This window comes from Arvicanthis niloticus, chromosome 21 (genome assembly GCF_011762505.2).
Source record: "Arvicanthis niloticus isolate mArvNil1 chromosome 21, mArvNil1.pat.X, whole genome shotgun sequence".
Lineage (NCBI taxonomy): Eukaryota > Metazoa > Chordata > Mammalia > Rodentia > Muridae > Arvicanthis > Arvicanthis niloticus.
In genome coordinates this window covers 8773009-8797817 of record NC_047678.1, presented here as the reverse complement: position 1 = coordinate 8797817, position 24809 = coordinate 8773009, and the positions used below count along the sequence as shown (strand labels likewise).

At 45.5% G+C, this 24809-nt stretch overlaps 1 protein-coding gene and 1 long non-coding RNA gene across 5 annotated transcripts in view; one reads left to right on the top strand and one right to left on the bottom strand.

The window, feature by feature from the left end:
- Mrap2 (melanocortin 2 receptor accessory protein 2) overlaps window positions 1–15081 on the bottom strand; it is a 33194-nt gene extending 18113 nt beyond the window's left edge. The window contains exon 1 of one of the 4 annotated variants that reach the window (XM_034484136.2): window positions 14960–15081. The gene's annotated coding sequence lies outside the window, so the exon portion shown is untranslated. Of the gene's footprint in view, window positions 1–13915; window positions 14131–14656 lie in introns of those variants that run through there. The other 3 variants (XM_076918137.1, XM_034484135.2, XM_076918136.1) reach the window with 3 other exon arrangements.
- LOC143435442 (uncharacterized) lies at window positions 10883–19482 on the top strand. Its single transcript, XR_013105759.1, has 4 exons — window positions 10883–11683; window positions 14274–14445; window positions 16612–16761; window positions 17565–19482. It is a non-coding gene; the product is annotated as an uncharacterized LOC143435442 (long non-coding RNA).
- The last annotated feature ends 5327 nt before the right edge of the window (window positions 19483–24809 follow it).

Here is a 24809-nt window from a genome sequence, read left to right as displayed (position 1 = left end):
ACAAGCAGACATTTCAGACTTTCCAAATTGTCACCAATAGCTTATTTTTTTATATAACATACATCACATATTTAGGCCTTATCAAAAAATCCTGTGTTTCGATTTAATGTCTTTTGTTGTTGTTGTTCAAAAAAGTTGTTCTCAGGATTTTGAAAATGACCACCAACCAGCTTTTCTCCTTCATTAACAAAGTAATTCAAGGCTGACTGACGTCACTCTTACAGCTCTTGATACAAACCTAATTTCGAAGGGAAAATCTTTTTTTTTTAATAGGTTGGCAAATTAAGTTGTTAATGTTACTAAGTCTCATGATGTTAACCAGCAAAATAAGCTGGAAAAAAAAATAGTAAGAAAAAACCATTCCACAGATGGAACAAGACGTTTCTTAAAGGACTCTCTAAGAGCTTGCACTTCGGCCTAAGCTAAGATGGCGGGAGGCAATGCTGGGAAGCCAGAGTGAGCTCCCGGTCTGAGTACGCTACGTGAGGTATGTGTGAGATGAAACAGTGTGGATGACCGAGTGTTCAGTGATTGACGGCTACTTTGATTTGCTTCCGGTAACATTTACAAACACCAACCAAAGAGACTGTGTTCAATCAGAATGGGCAGCTGGCAGACTGGGATGTGTTTAAAACTCTTTGTGCTTTGTGCCTACGCTATAGCTAAATGTCAAAAAAAAATTAAATTATTGATTTTTATAAATATTGGCCTGCTCATTCTAATATTTATACCTTATTTTATATGTTTTCCTTTTGGGAAAAACTACCTGCTGGGTAACCACCGTCTCAACCATGGTCTTTAAATTGACTACAAATGGCTTTCTTTCAGCCACCACCTTCATGTCTTTAAAAATACACTGTTTTAATCATTCTAATTTCAAGATGTCACATATGAAAGTGTTATTTCAAGCACAAAGGACAAAACTGAAATGTTCAGACTGGATCACAGTGGCTAATAGATCCGTACACTTGGAAATTCCTCCCTTGAGCCTCTGGGAGCTATTTCTCCCTCCCATAAGCCTGTCTTCCTGGTTATTCAACCTCATCATTATCAAGAAGTTCAACTCCTAACCACGGGCCTCTGAAAGCTACATCTGAGGTGGGATTCAGCAAGCGGCTCCTGGCCAGTAGCCCGTCAACCATGGACATGTGTAAGTGTAGAGAGGAAAGAAGTCACAAGTCCCAAGCTAAAATTATCTAGGGCTATTTAGCTTTTTAATACTCAATCCATTACCTTCTCTTGGTATTATTGTGCCTAAAACTGTACGCCGAAATTATCTCCAGAGACATATATAAAAAACCAATTCTTTTAAGACTTACCTTCACCCTCTAAGGCCCCATCCATTTCACTCCTTCTTAACAAATTGAATCCAAAAGTTTCACAACTCTTCATCTACACAGGTTACTTCTTAAATATGTTTCTATTCTCAACTCCATAGCCTCTCCCTCCGTTCTGCAAAGCGATCTATCCAGAATGCTGTCAATCATGCTACTTGGATTCGTGAACACACAGATACTGGACTACAACCCAGAGACCGACAACCAGTTAAACATGGGATAAAGAGTGGGAAAGCTCAACCTGACTCCCCATATCCATGTCCTTGTTTAGCTCAAAGCACTCAGACTTGAATCGGCACCTCACTTCCATAAGCCCCATGTCCTGCAACCCCTTCTGTCCTCTCAAGTCATTTTATGTATTTGTAGACAACAAGAAAATCTGGCAATGTTGGATTATGGCTTGTTTTTTTTTTAAGACACTGGTTATTCTGAGGCCAGATCTCACAACCTAAAGAAATCAGGTCCTGTCAGTCTCCTGAGGACATTGACATGTACAGGTCTCAGCAGGAAAATGCAAACCTGAGGAGACCTGAAGCCCTGGTCCCTAACAGAGGGTAGCAATGACAGAGCAGTGTAAAGATGCATGTCCCTCCATCTCTGCAGTCCTTGACCTTGGGTTATGTCAGGTTCATGATGCCTTTAAGCCATGGGTTCCCCTGCAGAACATTATAAAAGTCGGTCATTCTCTTTGTTGCCAGGGATGTGGACCTTCCTGATGGCTCACTCTAGGACCTGGGGTCCTTCCTAGAGACACAAGCAAGTGAAGAGCCTGTGTTTTCTCAGAAATTCAATATGAAACCTGTCTCCTGAGGTGGCTGTTTCTCTCACACACCCACTGCTTCAGTCTTCACTTCCTCTTCTCTGTTTAACAAGGACAATATGAAAACGTGTACTTTTGGCGAGGTGAGGCAGGTGAATGCGGACAGAATTGTAGGCAGGGTAGCCAGTACGGATGTGTTATTAAACAGGTTATTGCAATTAAAGAGAAGTCAGACAACATCTGGAGGTATCAGGACACGGCAGCATCTTCCACATGATAGTTTGACAGGCATAAAAAGTAAAAGAGCAACAGGGCCATGGAGGCTTGGACCAAGGTTCCAGGAAGCTACTGAAGCCAGCAGAATAGAGCAAGATCAGATTCCTTGTAAAGAGGCCCAGAGAGGCTACTGTGTGAATCAGGAAAGTAGATGTTTTAAGTCACAATGGAAACTAACACTCTCTCTCTCTCTCTCTCTCTCTCTCTCTCTCTCTCTCTCTCTCTCTCTCTCTCTCCCCTCCCTCCCTCCCTTTCTCCCTCCCTTTCTCCCTCCCTCCCTCCCTCCCTCCCCTCCTCCTCCTCCTCCTCCTCCTTCTTCCCCTCTCTCTCTCTCTCTCTCTCTCTAAGATTCAGGGTAAGATTAAGAAATAGCATACATTGTTACTATTACCTAAGAAATAGCATACATTGTTACTATTACCTAAGAAATAGCATACATTGTTACTATTACCTAAGAGCCCTTCTGGGACAGAAAAGCCACTGTATTTATTCTTTGGATATCACCAACTCCTTGGCCAGCTAGTTCCTACCAAACCTACCTGTGGTTAACCAATTTATGTGTTCTGGGCAAAGGAAGAAAATTAAAAGTAACACATTATGGGATGTTGCTTAACAATCACCTGCCATGTGTGGAAGCCCTGGGCTCAAATCTCCAGAGCAACAAAAAGGAAGAAAAAGAAGACAATTTTGGAGAGAAATTATTTATAATGAAAATAGCTCAAATGATGGCCATTTGGATGTTTGAAAGCTGTAATTATCAGCATTTACATCTCGGGATTCCTGCTATTTAACTGACTTACCAACTTAGAAATACGGTAATGATAGTTTATTTTTAAGACCACTACAATGCAGTGTCCTTTGATCAGTGCAAATTGACACTGAAGCCAATGAAATAAACTGCAGAGGGAGACCAAAAGATAATGTTAAGTACACGAAACAAAGAAAATAGAAGTGGAGAATGTTGTCCCTCCCCTCTAAGCGCCACACCACAAACACAGCCGCCCTCCCCGAAGCCTGGCAGCCCAGCAGCAGGTACACAGCAGAGACCAACAGGATTAAAGTACTCTCACAGGGCCCCAGGCTGCAAGCTCTCTGGTGTCAGAAAGCCCACTGTCGACAACATATTTGTACAAATGTTTCTTTTCTCCTGCACACTATTTGCTTTCGCCTAAATAAGCTATTTAGGGATAGGTCAGTCAGCCGTATTACCTTCATGTGCTATGATCCTAAAAGAAAGAATTTATGATGGGAGAAGAAGCAGAGACCTAGCATATCAAACCAGGTGGTGGATGATTAGAATCAGCCCTGAGGTCCTGCAGGAAGGCAGAAGGAAAAGTCTTTTCCCACCCAGCCAGATACAGTTGTAGAAGTTGTTGGGGGGGGGGGAGGAAAGGGGGGGAGGGGTGTCTTGTTTTCACTGTCTGTCTCCTTTTTTGCTTTTGACTCCCAAAGGTAAACTTGAGGACAGAACCTGTGGTCTCATTAAAAAGCCATCTCGGAAAAGTCCAGCAGGCAAAGCTTTTCCATCCAAGTCTCAGGGTAGGTGTTTAGGACAAACAAGTAGAAGACAGGTAAAGTAGCATTTTAATTTGCCTGCTATAGACGCCCAGGGCTGTCTCTGAGCTCGGCTGAAAAGGAAGCCAGACCTGTTGGCTGTTTGGAAGTTGCTATCCTGTCTGTCTGCAAAGCTGGCTGGTTCAGGGGTAGTGACACCCTGACACCAGGGCTCACACCAGGGAGCTAAATAAGGTGGTAGTGCTCTCTGAATATACAAACAGGGATCAGGAGGTGTCCACCTTGCTCTAGGTATTTAATGTAAGACAGATTGCCCGCATATCATTAGAGTCCTTAAAAATAACCTTGCCGATGGGAAACACATCCCGAACAAGCTTCCTGCAGTGGCAGAGAGATGAATCGTTCTTTTAAGCAGCAGAAAGCACTGTTGACAACGAAGGCAGTAACAACAATTAGGACTGCATCTTAAAACCACACTGAAAAGGGGGTTAACTTTTTCAGGTGCACCCAGGTAGTTCCAGAAAAACTCATGGTGGGAAACGGTTCGCAATGAAAACCATCCATCACCTCTTCCTCCTCCCACACCGTAACACTTTTTTATTAGCTCCTCTGACTCTTTCAGCCCCCAAACTAGCCCCCCTTGCTCCTCCTGGGCATTCCTTTCTTTCTTAAAAGCATCTCCCAAACATGCAACTTCCCTGATGGATCAAACCAAGAAAAGGGGCTCGCTATGTCCACCCTTCTACCAAGAAGATGCTTACACCAACAGGCCAGTATGACTGGCCTTCATTTCCATGTTAATGTAAACATCTGTGGTTTCCAATAGCCTTAGGTGACCCCTATGAAAGGGTCATTTGACCCCAAAGGGGTCAGGACTCTCAGGTTAAGAACTACCTGTCAAGTTTTATGCCATCTCCTGCTGTTTAACAGAAAACACTCTATACTGTGACTGATAACAAATACATTTTTCCAGAACATACCTCAGGTTCTGCCCTTGTTTGCCAGGGTACAGCTGGGATTGGTTTCAGAGCATGCACATGCGCATGAGCACGCACGTGCACACACACACACACACACTCCATGTGTTCACATGAAAAATAATAAAGTTTTGTTTAAATAAAAATGGACTAAGATAGCTCACAGGCTTGGGTCATAGACATGCCGTATGCACTATGGAATCTCATGATGTTAATGCTTTACAAAATTAGCATTCTTTTCTTTCAAGCCTGAATGTGAGAGAAAAATAATAAGCCTTCGTTCTAAGGCTTTAGATGCACATCCAAAGGGATGCCATGCACACACAGGCATTATACTAAAAATAAACCACGGAAGCTTCATTTGGAGAAGACTCCTTGGGAGGTGCTGAGGCATGGTCCTGAGATACACTAAGAAGTAGAAGCATGGTGCTCCAGCCCCTCCCTCCATAGGCTCATGTGTCTGAACACTTCTTGCCTAGCTCGTGGCACTATTTGAGGATGTAGAATATTTAGGAGATGGAACCTTGATGGAAGAAGTGGACCAAAGACAGACAGAGTCAGTCTGTCTGTCTGTCTGTCTGTCTCTCTCTCTCTCTCTGTCTCTCTCTGTCTCTCTCTCTCTCTGTGTCTCTCTGTGTGTGCCCGTGTGTGCGTGTGTGCACGTGTGTGTTCCATAGTGCATGCGCATGTGTGTTCCATAGTGCAGCTGACTCAACTTCCTGTTCACTCTGCTTCCTGACTACGGAGAAAAGAATGTGAGTTTTGGCTCCTGTTGCCAAGCCTTCTCCTCTAGGATGGAAGGCAGGCCCTTGAACTATAAGCTAGGATAAGTCCCTTCCCCTTTAAAGAAAAAAAGAGAAAGAAAACACTTTAAAAAAAATAAATAGCCAGGCCGGGCAGTGGTGGCGCACGCCTTTAATCCCAGCACTTGGGAGGCAGAGGCAGGCGGATTTCTGAGTTCGAGGCCAGCCTGGTCTACAGAGTGAGTTCCAGGATAGCCAGGACTACACAGAGAAACCCTGTCTCGAAAAAAACCAAATAAATAAATAAATAAATAAATAAATAAATAATAGTACTGGTAAGAACTGCATCTCAGTCAGTGCTCTGAGGTGGAGGTTGAGAGCCTTCCAAACCAAGAGTAGCTTAGGGAATGGAGGGCAGCACTGAGCCAATCAGGTACCTTGTATGGCCTCCAGGCCACAGTCTTTCTTCTTTCCATAGCTTGGGGTTGAGGAGTCTCTTCGGGGATCCCCCTTTTTCCATCTTGGAGAATCACGAACAGCTGGAGACCATCTGTGTTTAGACTAGACCACTTCTGGAAACTCAAGTGGATTCTTAAATTCTTTATTTTTAAGCTACGACTGCATCCGTGTGATAGCCTCCTATGGCTTAAGCACTCACCTGTGCTGAGAGCAGACATAAAGGACTTACAGGGACTTGGTGACTTCTAGATGAATGGTCTATGAAAAGTACCAACTTGTTTCCTATGTATACCATTAACTATACATGTGCATCTATCTTCAAAAGTTATGGGTATGTATGTGAGCATCTGTGCATGTGTATGTGTGTGTGTATACAGTAGATACATAATAGGTAATAGTGATCGATAGTAAATCGATAGATGATGCTAGTGAGCAGATAACTGACATGATCAACAGAGAGATGAAAGAGACAGACATAGAAAGACACCGATGAGTAATAACAGATGTGACACTTACAGACTGAATCTTGACCACCTTATAATTTATACATCGAAGCCCTAACTGCTGACACTTGAATGCGACTACATGGGAAACAGTGAGTTAAACGGAGTCCATCTGATGGCTACCCTGAAAGAGACTGGGACATACAGGGCACACACAGAGGGACTACATGTGAGCAGACAGCAAAAGGACAGTTATCAGAGAGCCACAGACAGAGGCTTCCCTTATGGCCCTCAGCAGAGCATACATGTCAGTTGTTTAAGCTTCCCCCAACCCGCCTGTGATATTTTATAGTGCAAGCAAACTTATGTAAGTCCTGAATTAATTTGAGGAAAACGCTGTTCTCTTTGATGAATTAACGTGTCATTAGGAACAAAATTATCATTTAACCGAATTAAACTGAATTTGAAAGTCCATTATTCCTGACTTACTTTATCCCAATCATTCTTACGGTAATGAAACAATAAATATACTTTTGAAAAGAAAGCTATTTCCAAACTGTCATTAATCCACTCTCTTCTGTGCCACTTTCAATGGGTACATAAAGTTCCCACGAGAATGTGCTAAGGAGTACCTGCTCTAAACAAGTTAAAATTAGGAGAAAGTTCAAATCAAAACACTGTGAGCTTACCATGAGAGACTCGGTGGAGATCAAAACGTCCAGGCCTGTACATTCTAGAATTCAGACTTATATGTGGAATTGTTCTCACCCCTGTGACCTTCAGCTCTCAAACACCTAGACACACAGGCATACACAGAGGAAGACAAACAGACACATGGACACAGTCATATGCACACACACACACACACACACATACACACCAGTAAAGGACACCATGACAGCATGATGACATAGAAAACAAATACAAATGTATCTTTAAGAAAAAAGTCTCAGGACTGGAGAAATGGCTCAGCCATTAAGAGCACCCAGGATCAATTTCTAGCACCCATATGGCAACTCACAACTGTCTGTAACTCTAATTCCAGAGGCTTCAACACCCTCACATAGACATGCATGCAGGCAAAACAGCAATGCACATGAAATAAAAATAAAAATAAATTTTAAAAGAAAATAGTCTCAGTATAGTATAGAAACCCAAGCTGAGCACAAAGATGGTTACTCAAAGTTTCTGCCCATTTTCTTCTATCTCCAAGCTTTCCAGACTCTGATCTTCCCTTCTCTTGAGAACCGGGTGGACATGAAAAGTTTCCTCCTCTGGGATGGAAATACTTCATTTTGCAGGGAAGCTCCTTAAACAAAAAGGTAAACAAATCGCTGGCCAGTGGTGGCACACACCTTTAATTCCAACACTTGGGAGGCAGAGGCAGGGGGATTTCTGGGAGGCCAGCCTGGTCTACAGAGTAAGTTCCAGGACAGCCAGGACTACACAGAGAAGCCCTGTCTTGGGGGGGGGGGGGGGGGAGACAGGTAAACAAATCAGTTTCAGGAAGTCCCTGAAACTGACTAGATTCCCTCCCGACTTTCCAGAGTAAACAATAAAAGCTAGGCATTGCCCTCAGACCCTAGAGAACTAAGCTACAAAGACTGGAGGAAGCAGAAAACACCTGAGCTCCCCTGAAGTTTAGACCAGGGTTGTGCTGGGAAGGACACTTCAGCCCCACCTGTGATGGGGTGAGCCTTGGTGATGCAGCTGTCTTTGAGTTTCTTCTGCTCCTATAAGTAACCCCTCACCCATACTCCTGTAAGTAACCCCAATAAAACTCATTGGTTCACTAAGTTGCACTTTGGTGGTGTCCAGACTTTGGTCTACTTTGGGCTCCCTACCTGGAGTGAGTAGAGGTATGTGTTCCATCTCCCTGGGAAGAGTTTTGTCACACAACAGGGGCATAGCACCACCTCTACTCTACCATGGTACCTTGCCCAACTACCTTAGCGCATGGGATCTCTTCCCTTTTTTCAAATTCCATGAGGAATTACTTGAATTTCTTACTCAACAGAGAGTGTGGTAGTTTGAGTGAGGAATGTCTACCATAGAGTCAAGTATTTGAACAATTGGTCTCCAGTTTATATTTTCACTGGGGAGGTCTGGCAGGTATAGTCTTACTAGAAGATGTATGTCACTTGGCTATACTACCTCACTCGGCTGGGAGTTTGTTCTCTCTACTTTGAGTCTTCTGTTAAAGACAAAACTCCTAAGATAAGGAAAAAAAAAAAAAAAAGATGGCACTCCTGCCACCGAGTCTACTACTTGCTGCCATGGCTGCCATGATTGATCCTTTTCTTTCTGGAACTGTAAGCCCAAATAAACTCTTCAAGTTGCTTTTGGTCATAGTGTTTTATTGTAGCACAAAATAGTAGCTAACGGGGACAGCGTGAATCTAACTCCCAGGAGATGAGCCTGTTGTTTCCCAGGTACTCGTGCTGATTTATATGGCTGTAGTTCTAAACCACTGTAGCCAGGTGAAATAAAACTTCAAACATAGGCCATTTGTGTGGCTCTGGGGAAGCACTCTGTAAGTTTTAATTATTAGTGTTTTTGAAACATTTGGCACAGACTATAGTAAGTGGAATAGGCTATATCTTAGATCACTTGGAAGGTGACTTGTCAAAAGTGGCTTAGTTTATATTTCTCTCCAGTGGTATCTATCTCCAAACTGCACACACCACTCCTACAGCCCTGAGGCAAATCATTGTGTTGACAGGTGAGTACAAGGGGGAAGGATCAGATCTTGTAAATATAGGAGGTTGAGGCAGTAGAAGCACTCAGACACGAGGACCAGCTTCTTGGTCTGGTGTTCTAATAGGAGAGTTGGGCATTGTTAACTTTCTCCATTTGCCTGGCCCTCAGCCACCTCAGTGAAACTGCTGATAAGAAGCAAGCCAGCGACTGATCGAGCAAGGGCAGTGTTGGCTTCTAGCATCCTACTGCTTCATCTTACAGGTAAGACCTGACCAGAAGGGAGCAAGGTGGGGCCTTGCAAAATAACCGATAGAAAGTAGTGCCTGCCGAGTGTCTGAGGGTCCCCGAGTCCTCACAACTACGTAGCTCATCTTCTTTGGGTGTCACTTTGACTCAGACTTGATGGGCTGCTTTCTATGGTAGATAAGTAACAGCAGATAGTAAACATAAATATCTATGCGATTGTCCATGGAGACTATCATCCTGCTTCTGGCACCCTAAGCTCAGCCTCAGATTCTCAGGAATACAGGTTAACTCTCCCTGCACCATTAGACTGTGTAGAAGTTTGAAAATACTGACATAAATATGACACAAGCTTGCTGTCCGGAGCTTTATCTCAAATGTCTGCTTTTTCCGTGGAATCGTGTTAACGTGTGTGGATTTCAGGGAAAGAAAGGAAAGGTTTATGGTCACATTCTCTTATGAATGAGAGACATCACCTCATGTCTCTTTCTTGACCCACCAGGTACTGTGAGTCCACTGTGGGCAGCAGCACTCTCACCAGCCCTGCTTCCCATGACAGTTGTTTTGCTGTTACAAGGACATGTGTGAGGAAAGCAAATGCACCTTTGAGGAGATGATTATTTGAAGCATGTCAATCATATTCACTTGAAGGGTTATGACATTTTAGTGATGTCCTCTAGTCAGGGAAGGAATTCTATAGGTCTTGGTAGCAGAAGCCACAGTTAAACTTGCAGTTTTAACATCTCACAAAGAGATTCCCAACCTCTGCTTTTTCACTTACATCTAAACAGCATTATCACGGACTGAACAAGCATGCACACAAGGAAGGGGGAGCAAAAGTTAACATATCACGTGCTTTCTCTTTCTTTCTAGTAGGAATAAATACGTTTCATACTCCAGTAGAGAAAAAAAAAAGAACACTTTGTACCTTGGCATAAATCAAAATATAGCAGCATTGAGAGCCTAGGAGTTAGACGGACTCCCTGTTAGGCAGACAGACCAGGAGCAGGACCGTGCCTACTTAAGAAAGGTGGTAAGTTTCCTCAGCCTCCTAACTTAAGACAAAAGCCGAGCAGCTTTTGTGTCCCACCAGCAGTCAGTCCCCCTGCTGATGGATTGGTTCAACAAGTTCAAGGCTAGATCAGGACGGGTCCAAACATCCTTTCCTCACCGAATTTGAACAAGGTGGGTCTATTCCGCTCCCCATGACATCTCACCAATTGTATGTTCAGAAGGCACATATGCAGGTTCAACTGATCTCTTTGAAGACATCTCTTCAACAGCCTCTTCTCTCAATGCTTATGTTATTATTCATCTTTTGTGTCTTTGTGGTACTGGGGATGGAATACAGGGTCTCACTTATGGTAGGCAAGTGTTCTGTCACTGAGCTATACCATCAGTCCAGCACTCACGTCTTGTCTCTCTCTCTCTCTCGTGTGTGTGTGTACATGTGTGTGCAAGCATGCATGCACATATTCTGCATACGCATGTTTATATGTGTGGAGGTCAGAGCTCCATGTCAGGCGCCTTCCTTTATTTCTCTCCACCTTTATTTTTCGAGACAGTCTTTCATTGAACCCGAAGCTCACTGACTGAGCTGGACTGACCAATCAATGAGCTTCAGGGGCCCACCTGTCTCTGCCTCTACCTTGACCCTGAGAACTAGGGCTAAAGGCATACACCTTTACACTCAGCCTTTCCCATGGATTCTGGGAATCCAGACTCAGGTCCTCATGCTTGCCAAGCAGGCATCTTGCCAACTGAGTCGTCTCCCCAGCTCCATCTTCACATTCTTGGAGTGGCTACTGTGCTCCTTCATCAGAAAGCTTACCTTGGTGCCCTCACTTTAACTATGGTCACATTTTTGTGATTGGGTGATAATTTCTGATTGTTTTTCTTCCTACTGCCTAACAGAATTGAATGTGAGCACTGGAAAACAAAATCAAGGTTGCCTCTAATCCTGTGGGGAACCCCTCTTCTCCACGGTCCTGACCACCGATCTTAGGCATGAAGCCATCTCCTGCTCATTAGCCATCTCAGGACTGTCTAGAATGTTGGCTATGGCTCTGCTCGGCCAGGTTACTGTCTGTTCCTCAATCTTCATCTCAAGCCTCCTTCCTGCAGATTCTCGGATGTGGCTTCTATCCCCTAAATAGGTGCTATTCAGAATTAAACATGGAGTGGAGCAGACTCTGGGCTCCTCTGATCCTGTACCACATGGAGGGAACAGGTAATGCTGGTTACATGGTAGCTCTAACCTCAGATCTCCTGTCTATTGGCTCTTACTATTGGTACCTTCCTCCTCTGCATCTCTGTCTCTTTGTTAAGTGGGCATAGTGATGATTACAGTCCCATATGGTGGGATTATCATAGGTATTGGTGTAAATTTCAAACACTCCTATCATCCTACATCTGAAAAGCTCCACACAAATGTACATAAGGAATGGCTCATCTTTATCAATGAAATGCAAGGCTGGTCTCCAGCCTCACTTAGCTGGCAGACCACTGAAACCCCAGGATGTCTATCACATGAATGTAGCTCATCAGGGAGGAATTATCCTATAATCCCATCTCTTCTCTTCCTACCTCTGCCTCTACCCCCAACTCCTCGAGACAAGGACCCATTGTGTAGCCCATGATGGCCTCAAACATATCCCCATATTTCAGTCTCCTAAGCAATGGAGTTTACAAACATATGCAACTCACCTGACTCTGTGTGTGTGTGCGCGTGTGCGTGCGTGTGTGTGTGTGTGTGTGTGTGTGTGTGTGTGTGTGACATATGCATGTGTATGCATGCTTGTGTGGGAGGCAGGAAATTGACATTAGGCATTGTTCTCTATTGCTCTCCACCTTCCTCTGTGTGTGTGTGTGTGTGTGTGTGTGTGTGTGTGTAGAGACATATGCATGTGTATGCATGCTTGTGTGGGAGGCAGGAAATTGACATTAGGCATTGTTCTCTATTGCTCTCCACCTTCCTGACACAGAATCTTTCTCCAATCTGAAGCTCAGTGATTCATAAAGACTAGTGGGTCAGTAGGATTACAACCACAACTTGGGGCATTTTTAATGTGCATGCTGGGAATCTGAGTTCAAGTTATCTGGAAAGTATTCTACTAACCACATGATGTGTACAGTGCCCAGGGAAGCCAGAAGAAGCACCAGATCCTCTAGGACTGGCATTATGGACAGTTTGGGTGCTGGGAATTAAACCCAGGTGCTCTGGAAGCACAGCCAGTGCTCTCTTAACCACCTAGCCATCTCTCCAGCCCTTCATCTTCTATTTTAAAACTGTCTCTGAACCTTGATGTAGAGCTAGGGCTTCAACCTGACTGCCACAAAATTCTAGGATTAGTGTCTTTTGCAGATACCTTTCCCCTCAGATCTGTAGTTACTGCAGCTTTAATCAACATCTCCCACAACCATGTATCTTTGTCAGAGTAAGCAGCACCAAGAAGGAAAAAGCCCCCCAACCCCACCCTCGCCCTGGCCTGTTGTTTAATATAGCAGGAAGCTGCCTTTCAAGATTCTGCAAAGCCAGGTGCACTTTACATTGTCGACGATGGTAGGGGTTGGTGACTGCAATATATCTGTTGGTCCTCTGATATACAGGAATAACATTCACGTTGCCATGAGACTAAAGGAGACAGACCACAGATGAGGAAGCACCTCAGGGGCTCGCAGATCTTTCAAATCCAAAACCATTTGGATTTTAATGGATTCTAAGTGGTCAAATGTCCCAGCATCTGCCAGCTATTAGAAACTAGGAGAATAAGAAAATGATGTCATCTGCAAAGTAAAAGAAGACCCTGGGTGAGCAGAAGTGGGTCGGCCTAGAGGGCGGGCTAGGAGCATTTAGACTAAGAATGTAGAAACAGCAGCATGAACAACACGGAAGTAGCATGCTCAGGAATGCACATGCACACAGAATGCACGCACAAGTCGGACTGCAACTCTGGCTCTCATAAATGCTCGTGTTTTCGCACTGCAACTCTGGCTCTCATAAATGCTCGTGTTTTCGCTTCCCTTCTATTGAGCCCCGCGTTTTCAGAATGCTGGCTGCCACCTTCATTCCGTAATGACTCATCACTCACATCTGTAGAGGCGTGGAGATGGCAAGCCCTCATCCACAACCCTGTTAGCCATCAATTCCCTCGGGGAATGCTTTCCTGGGTGGTCCTGAGCCATCTTTTAAAAGCATTTGTTCTGGGAGGTGATGTTTCCATCTTTTGAAAAGTCTCCTGGCTCTCTTCCCCTCCCTCACACCTGTGCAGAGGTGACTCTAAAATGCTTTCGCGGTTCCAGGGTGCTGGCTACTCAAGCTTTAGACTGCCCCTTTCGGACTTCCCGAAGGAGCTAGTCATCCCTGCCCCACTCCCTACCCCATCAGGTCAGCATCACCGCCCCAATCATCAGAGCCAGTCTGATAGGATGGATCCTCACATACTAGGCCATTCTCTCCTACCTGTTTTTTGCTGCTGTGCTCCCCGCCAGGAATCGCAGTGTTAGTTTCCAAATCTCTCTCCGCCCCCACTGTTAGCTTGTGGAGTCGGGTTAAAAAAACGTACTTAGCTCTCTCCTCTTTTTCACCTGTGTGCTGGAAACACTGCTACTTACTTGGGGGAGGGGACAGTTCGTAAGGATTAATTTATGTGTGGCAGTTCCTCTCTCTCTCTCTCTCTCTCTCTCTCTCTCTCTCTCTCTCTCTCTCTCTCTCTCTCTCTCTCTCTCTCTCTCTCTCTCTCTTCCCTGGATCGCCAGGGACACCTTCCTCCAAGCTTCTTTTGCTCTCAAAACATTCCCGGTTGCTTCATCGTTGCCAGATTAAATCGAGTACAATATCCGGGGCTCCATGTCATCTAAAGCGCTGTGGGAACCGAAGCATCAAAACAGTTTTCTGTCGCACTTGCTCTCAGAAGGCCTTCCCTGGTTCAGTTCACACAGAACAGGGCAGAGAAAAAACTGCAGGATGGACTTGGAACTGCAGTCTCACTGGTAAGGTGACCCACCACCCGCTGGCTCCCCAATTTGAACAAACCTGTCAATGCAGGTTAGTTCCGAGAAACAGATTCATTACAGGGGGCGCGCATCCTGGGGCTGGGGGACCACACCCTTGGTCTGGAGGTGCAGGTTCCCCAGCCCCTGGGGCCCTATGGAGGCGCTACGGAGGCCGGCCGACCCTGGTGGCGGCGGGAAAGTTTCTCACCTGAGGCAGAGGGTGTGGCTGGGTCGTGGTGCCCTGCACCCCCTGGATGCTCAGTTCAGCCCGCAGAGCTATATCCAGGATTTCCTGACTCCTCGGGCCAGAAGGGCTGACCTCAACAGCAGGGCAGGCTTCGAACTTGGGAGCCCTTTTCAAAAGGCCAGCAAGCTGCTCTAGGTACCGTCTGAACCCCGATAACTCTTTCCCACCCTTCTCATCCTCACCTACTCCAATCCCAACACGCGTGCAGACTGAAAGGCACCCGGACCCCAGGCTAGCCCCACACCCCGTCTTGCCCCGGGTTACCGCAGGCTTTACACGGTCCAGCTCCTCCGGTGCGCGAGCCTCACCGCCGCCGTGCCGCCGCCGCCAGTAGCCGGAGCTGTGCAAGTTGCTCCCTGCGCCGCGGTGCGGTGGAGACACGCGCTCGCGACCTAGTGGCGGAGGCGGCGCTAGGCGCAGAGGCTGTGGCTGAGCTCCTGAGACGCCTCCCCAACCTCAGAGATCCTCAGGAGTCCCCCCCTCCCAGTGTGGGTAAGAACCTGCGAAGAGCAAAGGAAAAAAAAAAAAAAAAAGATGTCCAGGGATACTTTATCCTCTCCGGATCTGTAGTGAGTGTCATAGGGCTTTGGGTACAAGCTCTCGCGAGCTGATCAAGATGAAATGGGGCCACATAAACAGAGAGGCTTGCCAGTTATTCTCAGCCTTGTGGTCAAGTTCAGCGAGGCTAGAGTCCTCCATAACGCGGCTTCATTTACTATCTCCGTTTTGAGTGCCTCCTCCAGCCTGTAAGTACAGATGTCAAGGGGCATCAAACATCCTCCAGACTGATCCCAAAGAGTTAGCAGAGGGCTGGGAGCAGGCTCAAGTTAACAGCCATGACTCTCTTCTGCATCTGTTTATTCGTCCAATCTGTATCCGGTGCCAAACACCAGCTTTCGAAAGGATACATCTAGTAAAGGGACAGACAATAAACATTACCAGTAAATACACCTAGGACTACGTGAGTTAAGTGTGGGCAAAAATACAAAAGAAAAATAGGGCAGTAGGGGAGCAGGGGTGGGTGGGTTCAGAGCTAGCCTTACCCTGTAACAAGGAGGTGAGAGAACAGCCAGGCTTGCATATGGGAAAAGAAGTCTGTGTTAGAGCATGTCCACAGCCATGTCGGTTTTGCAAATTTAAAAAAAAAAAAAAAAAAAGACACCCTATAACAGGCAGCAACGGTGCAATACCTTTAACCCCAGCACTCTTAGAGTTAGAGATCAGTCTGGTCCACAGAAAGAGTTCTAGGATAGCTACACACACAAAAAAAAAACCCAAGAGGGAGGGAGGCAGAGAGAGATCTCCCTGGCAGAAAAGGATTCCTGAAAATCATATCTGTGATAGCTGATTCATGGATCTTTTAAAAAACGTAGTTTCACTGCTTTTATAGCATCTCTGTGTGTTCTCCTGCCTCATTGGCAGACAGCTTGATTCTAAAAGGATACACTTTAACGTCTGTAGTGAGAGTGCTCTGTGGTTCCCAAGACTGTGCATTGACTCATCCCCTTTGCAGAATTCTCTTTCTGGGGATGTGATCTGCCACCCAAGCAATGGCACCTCTACCACTGTCAGAGCCTGGGGACACGGCGCAGAGCAGCGACAAAACAGAGCTGCCACTGCTGAGGGCCAGCTACCGAACAGGCCAATATCCACCTTAGCTGTGGACAGCGTGGGGTGGAGGTCTTTCCCGAGTTAGAGGGCAAGGAGTGTACAAGATGGATAGTCCAAGAATGTTGTGCTTGGAGGCAAAGGCAGGTGGCTAACCATTGGTTTCAGCCAAAGCTGCAGCCTCCCAGAAAGCAACATCAGGATAATGAGGCTCAGATGTCCCTCCTAGGTATCTCTAGCTGTCCGTCACTACTGGTACATATCTGCTTCTTTCCTCCAGCGTCACATCTTTCCTCCTTTCCCTCTAGGTCCATCTCAAGCACCACATCTTCCAGAAACCCGTCCTCACTGCTCTGCTTGGAACCCTTCTATGGAGCGCTAAGTTCAAGCACAGGAGTGTGCACGTCCCTGGGTCATTGCACACGTCCCTGTGTGATTGCAATCTCATGCGTGCCACAGTAAGTATGCAGAAGGGAGAGGACAGCCTCAGGCATCTGTTCTCACTTCCTACCTTCTTTGAGACAGGATTTTTTGTGGGTCACTGGTCTACAGGGCCCTATCTTACTGTAAGAGCAGAATTACAGACACATGCTCCTGGATCCATACTCAGGTCCACAAGCTCACGAAAGCACTTTACCCAGGGCCGCCTCCCTAGCACCATCTATGAATTCACAGCCTGAAAGTTGAAACTTCTCAAATAGCACTTTTCCACTTCTACTTGAGAGTTTAGCGTGCATACCCTGACCCCTCCCAGAGCCCTGCTCCGCAGGTTCTGTAGGAGATCATGTTTTGCATCCAGTGGGCATTTAATGGGTGTGGTTTTATTACAAGCAGCAAACTGATCTGCAAAGTCTTTTCCAATCCAAGGAAAGTTAGTAACAAGGCTAAGTTACATGTGTCCTTGTCCATTCATAAAGCTTGGCCTTCCATAAAGGGATGTTGCCCATTCATAAAGCTTGTCCTTTCATAAATGGATGTTGCCCATTCATAAAGCTTGTCCTTCCATAAATGGATGTTGCCCATTCATAAAGCTTGTCCTTTCATAAATGGATGTTGCCCATTCGTAAAGGTTGACATCGGTTTGTCTTGAGGTGAATTCTGTTTGCCCCATTCTGAGATTGGAAAACTAAGGCTTGGGCATCGTTTCCCTAAGGTCACAATTCTACACAGCTGGGATTCACACTCAAAATGTAGTCATTATTGTCACCGGGAACTCATACTTCCTGTCTTCCAATCATTCATTCATTTGTTCCTTCTACAGATATTTGCAGTTATTTGCCTCGGCTCTGTAACAGCTTCCAGGAAAACTGCAAAGATTAGCTGCTCACAGGTCTGACCCTCAAAATCTAATAAAAGGGAAAGAGGATCGAGGAAGTCATCATAACCCAGTATTCTGAACTCGACAACACAGGCTCGTGCAGAGGGAGCCTAAAGGAACCTCTTTGTTTCATCAGGGGGGTTTGCAAAGAGGAGCTGACAGAAGGATTCTCTGAGAAGACAGACTTATAAAAGCCTGCTGCACGGACTGAAGGAAATTGCAGAAACCTGAGGAGGAGCCTGTGCAAACCACAGGGGCTGGATAAGTGTGATAAACTGGAGGCTGGCTTTGATTGCTGGGGTCGGGTTGGGGTGGGAGATGGGCATGGAGGACAGGGAACACGTGGTTGTTGAGAGCAACAGCAGATGAACCAGGCAAGACCAATAGGCCCGGATCACAGAGGTCTAGGAAATACTTTCATGAAATACACCATCCTGGAACATGCGTGAAAAGTCATTATATCTGCACATGTCACCTCAGAGGAGAAGCTCCAGGGCTTTAGCCAACTTTTCAAATAGGCTTAGTGGTCCAGGGCCAGAGGGTAGGGACATCAGGTTCCTTTCTTGAAACTTGATCTATGGATCAAATAACTGTACCATCAATCAGAATATGCGGGACACCTGGATTTTAGGGCACAAGGCTCAGCCCTGCCAGATGCCTCCAAACATGAAGCGGTACTGCCATCCCTAAAGAAGAATGGTGGAGCCTTCCAGCCCCTCACCAATGCTTCCTAAGTGGGAATGGAGGGCACTGCTAGCCAGCTAGCAGGCCAAGAGTCGGGGAGCTGATAACCAAGAACCTGTCATGGGGAAGGAGCAGGGAGTAAGAGCACAGTTCATTGAGACGATGAGCCTACAGTGCTTCAGTTCTCCACTGCTCCATCTGACTTCACTAAATGCTAAATTGTGTAATCCCGGAGTCATACATCCTGGTCCCCAGTGTTTGAGACTATTTGGCCTTTAAAGAGGTGGAGTAAGTTGGGTGAGGCTATATGGTTAAGTCTTCATCCATACAACTGGTGTTCTCACGAGAAGAGCAAATTAATACACAGAGAAACAGTGGGTGGGTATGAGCACAGAAGGGGGACCGTGTAACAGGAACAGACCGCTCATCTAAAGTCAAAAAGCAACATCTAAAACAGCTGTGTCTGTCTGTGGCCAGCTGAGGAGACTTCTAGTCTCTGTGAGAAGATACATTTCTATTATTAAAGTTACACAGACTATGGTTTTGTTACAGTCAGACCCAGTAGACAAATGATATCAATTTAAGACTCAAAATAATGTATTTAAAGAAACTTAAGATAACAGCCAAATAGCTTTAAATCTCAAGGGCTTGCCCTGTGTGGACATGGAATCCTCTACCATTACATTGCTCATAAGCCCCTAAAACCCAGTCGTGGGAATATGGGAATGGAAATCTGAAATAGAAGGTGAGATGCAGGAGTGAAGTGGACATTTCCGGTTTCTTTGAAAACTCAGTTGTGTCATGTGATGTTTTTCTGGACGCTGTCTTGTAAGAGGATGTTTTGCTGAAGTAGACATGCGAGAAGGCATATGATGCTTTTCTGGAGTGGACACTTGAGAGGGTGTGTAATGTTTTGAAAGAATGTGAATATAACCCCACAGACAGTGAGGGGATGCTCTTGCATTGCTACGAATTGCTATGCCTTGCAACACTTCGCTGGTCTTCACTGGTCTTTGCTGGTCTTCGCTTCATAAAGAGAAATGCACCAGAGAACTTCTCATGGTATTCCAGCTGTTTCTTGCTGTTTCTCTTGACTTGTTCAAATTGCAGTTTCTGCTAGATCCACCTGCTGCTACTGACTCTTGTTTGGTGTTTGCTGTTGGACTGGACTGCTGATGTCCTGACAATAAAAAGATTGAAATCGTTCCAGTGAACTACTTCTAAACAGGCCCACAACCTTTTCCTATTGACCTTCTTTCTCTGCTACCTTCGGTTGGTGGGTTAGAAGGGAGGTTGAAGCATTAGTTAAAGAACCCTAATTAAAGCAGGCTTTGAAAGCTCTTAAGCCTTCACAGCAGTGGGGAGATGGAGTAGTTGAAGCAAGGCATTAGTGGAACTGGTCCCTGGAAACGGAAGCGATAAGAAGGCTGAAAGAGCAGCTAGGGACACAGGAGGTGAACAAGAGCGGGTAAATGTCCATGGAAATGGGTAACAATGCCTCAGGGCAAGGATCTACAATGACGATCACAGCCATGAGCCTTGGCACAGGGGTCAAGTGATGGGAACTGGAGCCAGACTGTGGCTGGTAAGAAACTGGTCATGTGATCACAGGGTGCCCTTACAAAGAAGCTGGGAAGGAAGAGGAGGACAGGACCACAGGCCTAAGGGGAGCCATGAGATATGGAAGGCTGGTTGTCAAAGCTAAGTCGTCTTACTAGAAAGACCGATGGCAGGTCTTCCAATACAGACACTAAAGTCCTAGCCTTGGTGTATGGCCACAGTTGGAGCTCTTTGTGTTTGTTGGTACCAGGGAGACACACGCTAGAGACACGCGCTGTAGGTACAGCCAACACAAAAGAGTAAATTAATGAGATGCAAAGTGTCCGGCTGTGATGTTCTTGCTTAGCCTTAACTATTTGAGGGTTTGGTTTATGTGTTCGTTCTTTTGTTCCCCTCTTCATGTTAGAGACGAACATTTTTTTTAAAGACGGAGAACATCTTTTTTTTTTTTACAAAGGAATAAGGAATTTGAAGACAGGGTTGAAGGAGAAAATAATTGCTGAAATAAGATACTAGACAAAGAGATAGGAAAATAAGTCAAGAAAATGCTGCGGGAAGAATTGAACATCCGACTTATTTATTCGTTCAGTGCTGGGTATTACGGAGTGCCCTTGTGGAGATAAGGAACTTCTCAGAGACGAGGCAGATACGAAAGAAAGCATCCAGTTTGTTCCTTTCTGTTTGCTTAAGATGATACCATCTATTCAGAAGGGTTTTTTTTTTTTCCCCCATGGAGAAATAATAAAAACCAGCAACGAAGCACATCAGAGGTGGACCTAAGCAACCAAGTAAAGGAGAATGGTTTGGAGACAGAAGGAACCCGGAGAAGACCCAGAGGCGTCACTGCAGAGGTAGAGAGATTAGGAAAGCAAGTAGAGAGAAAATCGGATGAAATGGGCTCTGCTCCCGGTGCTGGCAGCTCGCAGCTCGCGGCTCGTGGCTCTTAGGACACCAGAGTCAGAGACTAGAGACTTGGCTAGAGACTTGAAGTGGCATGGTTTGTTTTCCAGTTGATTGGGACCTATATCAGCCAGCCCAGGAGGAAGCAGTAAGCCAAGGCCGCTCTCTGAGGATACACCACGAACACTTAATGTGTCAGGCCCAGGAAACCTGGCTACATTCCAATGTGTTCAGCGGCAAGGCTAGAACCAACTAAAGGAAGTAGTGAGACAGAAAAACTGCTATGGCTCACAGAACTCAGAATGCATACAATGAGACGTTTACTACTCTAGTCGGGCTGTTTTCTTTTTAGACTAGGATAATCTGTCATCTGGATAAGCCAAAGGCAGAAACACACACCAGCACAAGCTGCCAGCAAAAGTTACCCAAGGGAACAAAGTACCATTCCTCAAGGACTGTTCCCTCCTGCTGTCTGTGGACTTTCAGAAGCTAGGCAAGAGGGTGAACATTCCAGAAGCCCAAGCTAGACTGTCACACACACACACACACACACACACACACACACACACACACACACTCAGTGCCCTCCTGTCAATCAGGCCCCTCCCACCCTCTCCCTGCAGTAGTTCCCAGTTTCCCCAATTGAATTTGGAGATTATTGCTTCTTATAATATTTTTCTTATAATTTTTGTCCAAAATCGGGTTTAATTTGCTTGATCTCGGTTTTCTGTGGGTCATCCCCAAGTCTGTGTTATTAGCTTTTCCTTGCAAAGTGTTTCTTTTTTTTCTTTGGTTCACACAGCAGGACAAGATATCATCCAGCAGGATCTTACACGCAGGCCCTGTGAGTCCCAGGCCTTCCTGTCTGATGTTTGAGCGTTTACTCAAACTATCCATTTTGCATCTCGTCCCACTGTTCCTCCATTGCACAGCCCCACAGACATCCACGCAGAGTGTGGCACCAGGCAGACAAAACAGCTAACACCTGTTGTGTCATGTGTGACATTCAGTCTGGAAGAGAGAGCTTTGGGAGCTTTGAAATGGCAAGCAGAACACATTTAATACACACACACACACACACACAGAATATGTTTAACACACACAGAATACATTTAACACACATGCACACATGCAGGGTCAGGGAGGGACGGGGAGGAGAAGAGGGGAGGGTTTTTTGGAATGAGTTTCTCTGGTTGTGTTTGAATATTTACTGTCACTTAGTAATGAGGAAGCCTCGGTTTGTTAGCTCTGGGCTCCTCTACTTTCTGACAGCAAATGGCAAGCAGGCTTGCTTCTCCTGGCTCTCCGCTTCATATTAGTCTTTAAGCCCCTGCTCTCTTCTGCGTGCCAGCCAGCAGGCTTTGCCCCTAAGCCCTGGCTGAGAGTTGAATAAGGCTACCTCCCCTCACCCTTGTACTCGCCGTCCTCACGGAAGGCTTCTTCATTTCTGGCTTGAGCCTTTGCCATCTTAAACATGCACCAATCCAGCGGCAGGCCTCGAACACCACCCATGGAGCTACATCAGGAGCCGTACTAAGTAACTAAAGCGGCCTTACCACAGCCAGTGTGGAATACATTCAAAATGTCCTCCTTGTCTAGCCCTCAGTAGCAGGGAGGCAAGCCCTTAGAGCACTTATTTATGGGCAGTTGCCCTGACACCTTTGTCACAGTCGTCATCTCTGGTGACCTCTTTGGGACTCCCTTAACAGTTCCACTTTGCACACACGTATGCACGCGCACGCACATGCGCGCGCATACACACACACACACACACACATTTGGTGATGTTGTGGCAGCGAAGGACAGATGCTATTTTCTTCTATTGCATGTTGATGCTATCTTTACAGCAGTTAACAGTTTCATGTGTACACACACACACACACACGTTTTAATACAGTGCAGCTTTACAATTTGCTTTCAATAGAAGACAGTAACGCTCTGAACTGCTCCACGCTGTGCTGGATGCTTGGCAAACACGTGATGCTTATTCAAAGAACTCTTCACTATCTCCCCTTTAAGCGAAGGCGGGACTAAGGCTTACAAGGACAGAAACGTGGCGATGTGGTAAAAGCAGTCACCACACTTCTGCCTCTCCCCAGATGATCTCGAAGCTGGCTCTTCACATTCTGAATGCATGTCTTTGTGGAACCAAATGTGAAGAAGATGGATAATGGTGAGATGACACATTATAGATATAGATGTAGGTGTAGATATATAGATATATGTGTGTAAATATGTGCACAAAATCTCAGAAATATTAAATATACAGACAAAATTGTTAACTACTGTAAAGATAGCATCAACATGCGATATAAGAAAGTAGCATCTGTCTTCACTGCCACATCACCAATGGCAGGCAGCACTGTCATTAGTCTTAGGCAAGTGTGAGACCAGGCCATCTCCACAGTGCCCAGACAGTGCAGTTGTGGTAGCCATTAACTGGACTATTGATATTTTTCATGTATTGTTAATTTATTGTATTTTATTTTTATTATATAATGTCTATAAATGACAACTTTATCACTTTTTGACAGAGTCACGCTATGTAGCTTAAGCTGGATTCAAACTGTCAACTCTCCTGCCTCAGGGATTATAGGTGTGCAATGCCAATGCCAGTCAAACAAAACCTTTTAGTAGTGCTAATATTTCACTGAGTGTATCGCATAATTTACTCCATTCTTGGTAAAGCTTTAGGTAGATGCCAGATTTTTTTTTTTTACCATGAATACTGCTAAGATAACATCTGTCTTACGTGATGCTGGACATGACAAAATACCGTGTTTGGTTGGAACCCCTGCTCACCCCCTGCACAAGCTAAGAGACCTGTTTGCTCTTCTTCCCCAACCCTGCCTACAGGGAGAAAGTTCGGCTAACAGTTGGGCTAACAAACACATCCTCTCTCCCTTTCTCAGCGTTTCCAGCTGTTCACCCACAAATGCCCGCCCAGGGGCTTAACATTTGTTACTTTATACGGGCATAATTTCACAGGTGCCTCAATCACTTGTCGTCACCCTGAGCCCCAAACCCATGAATCCCCACTTGCTTTAGCCAGGGCATGTGACTTCACTGACCTCTACCTGACAGAGATTAGTGGACTCACCTGAGAGCTACCTCTCAGTAAACCCGCCTTTAGACATTTGATTGGGCTTCAGTTGGCATCTCATCAGCAGAGAAGCTATGACAAAGTAGTTATTCTCTCTGTCCCTTCATGTTTAACTTACACCTGTCAGCATTTTCAGTGCCTGCCAACAAGTGCAGCCAGCATCGTAGAAGATGAAACTAGTGAACGTTTTTATTCATTTAACAATACTTTCCTATCTTCTAGCTTATTAGTGTCATAAGTTTATGAATGAGAAACCATTCCATTTAGTCTAGACATAAGATATCGAAGGACAGGGAAAGGTAGCGACTGCATCAAACACATGAAGGCTGAGGACCTGGGGAGAATTGTTCGCTGGCTTTAGGTAGGAATAGGTTTCACATGAGTGAGAGCAAGTTCTGCTAGGTGGCCCAAAGAGCACCTCCCCAGTGGCTGTGATCTGGAACAGGCTGGATACTCAAGCATGTGGCAAGGACAGAGTTGAGGGCATTAACGTCACCCTACAAGGATGGATATCGTGCTTTTGCTGATCACTTCCAGCCCAGAGATGCTAGAAGAAATAGAGAGATGGAGATGGAGATGATGGAGATGGAGATGATGGAGATGATGGAGATGATGGAGATGATGGAGATGATGGAGATGGAGATGATGGAGATAGAGATGTTCTTTTGTAAAATAGCAAAGAATCGATTTGCAATAATTTTGAATTGTTTAAAGTGAAAGGGCAATTTCTTCTGTTACCATGTGTCGTCAGTCATTCAGTATCTATGTACCATATGTGTATCAAGATCCAGGCATTCCTGTAGATGACAGAGAGCTAAGCAAAACATACCAGATCCCCTTCTCTGTGGACCCATCTAATGTCTGGCATGTTCTTTAGATTCTTTTAGGGTTTTCTTCATTTGCTTCCATGATGTGTGCGTGAGATGAGCAGGTTATCTACG